The sequence below is a fragment of the Lampetra planeri genome, unplaced genomic scaffold (assembly GCF_965212315.1).
Source record: "Lampetra planeri unplaced genomic scaffold, kcLamPlan1.2.h2 scaffold_1798, whole genome shotgun sequence".
NCBI classification, from domain to species: Eukaryota; Metazoa; Chordata; class Hyperoartia; order Petromyzontiformes; family Petromyzontidae; genus Lampetra; species Lampetra planeri.
The window spans coordinates 16,247-18,181 of record NW_027614538.1 but is presented as its reverse complement, the minus strand read 5'-3'; positions in this window follow the sequence as shown (position 1 = coordinate 18,181).

Sequence of the window (1,935 nt, the reverse complement as noted above, 5' to 3'; positions counted from 1 at the left end):
TCTTTACTTCCACCACCCACTTCGATGGCGTCTGAGGGACTGAACAGACCATCACCATGGTCATCGGCCACTTCTACAAATTACAACACAAACTTTGACCTAAATAGAAGAGTGAAATCCTGGCTGTTATGCAGCTTAGAGGCAGAATTAAAATAGTATTCAGTGACAGACTGTAGTCACTGCAGGCCTCTGTAAATCAGTCAAACCCCAGAGAATGTCAGATAATTACAAAATCAAACACACTTCAGTACATGCTTGTATCATTTAGATGTGTGTGTGTCGGCAAAACTGTTACTGAGTGTTTCACAGCTTTGCTTTGGGGGCTTTCCACATGCAGCTCAGCAAGGTCATGTGCAGTGAGACACACACACACACACACACACACACACAAAGAAGCTATTAGAAAAAGCACACACTTGAGATGCATGAGTGATTAAATTTGGCAATATCAATAATCACTAAAAGTAAAACTTGTTTCTGTTAGTCAGAGATTTAGGCAGAGATGTACGAAGACAGTACTAGAAAGTGGCAAGAGTGAGATCTGACAAACATCTCGACCACATGCCTAACCACTCTCCTTCCTTTAGTTTGTCTTGATTTTTGTAACACAGAAACACCCACAAAAGCACACAAAGACACACCTCCAGCATTCTGGCATTTTCACCTTTGAACGTCTCTGTACTCTGTCCATCTAAACTATGCATCTTAAACCATGTTAAATGCTGCATCTCCTACAACATTTGTTCTCTCCACATCTCCTTTCCTGTTTCTGTTTGTGATTGTAGCAAGTACTTAGGTATGATTGGAACCCTGCAGAAGGCACAAAACATCCAGGAGATAATAGCCTACCTCTATCCAAACACAAAACGACATTAATCTTTCATTCATCCTTTTATCCACCATCTTGTTCAAGCCCCACAGGTATTCTCTCTTGTCACATGATTCCACTCAGGACATCCAGAGACGTTCACAGGCAGGTGGAGTTTGTTTTCTCCCTCATCTGTTGGCATCTTCACAAGCAGGTTTCATGAGCTGATGAGTCACCTCGAATGGCTTCGTGTTTACAGTTGTGCATGCATCCAGACAAAAAAAAAATAATACTCATTTTGACAAATCTATATACTAATTTATGGACTTTAACTTTGAGTTGATAGCTCTTAGCCCGGTTTGGATGAGGTCTTCAATCAGGAAAACACAACATCAGGACAAAGTTTATCTTGAGAGCACATTATGTACATGTTACTACTTTGCTATTATATTCTGACAGATGATGACTTCAAAAACATGCATGACTAAATAATGAGCCAGCACCTGTATTCTCCTTAGCAATGATCAAGTTCATGGAGGGTTGTGTATATACATATATACATGTATATATATGTATATGACCCCCTGCACTAGTCTTCAAAAACCACAGAGCTCCACTGTGCAACAACTGGAACACTTTTTCAGAACTGAAGGCTCTATTGTCAGTATCATAATGAAAATAATGTTTATTGGCACACTTCCTTTAAAGATGGGAATCAACACCCACTTTTGCAAGTCTGTAGAACCCACAGTCAAACGGACAACATCCAGAGGTTTTAGTGAATCAGTGAATCTTTTCCACCCTCTGTGTCCAACTACTACAGAGCTGTCTGACTAACCCAACGCTTGGCAAGAACACCAGTCAGGTTCCTCAGCTACATCTCCAACAGTTCATCTCAGCAGTTCTCTCCCACTGAGAGAAGCACGTGCAAGCCCCCTGCCTCCAGTAAATGTACACTGATGTTCAATTGATCGCAAATGAATGACTCTTCCCAACATGAGAACATACATGTAAATATGTATTTTGAGATTAACACTGCATGTCATTGAGGTTGTGGTTTCGTGTATGTGTAATCCAATGTGTATTGAATATTTTCCAAGTTGTGTCTGTGGAAATTTGAAAGCACA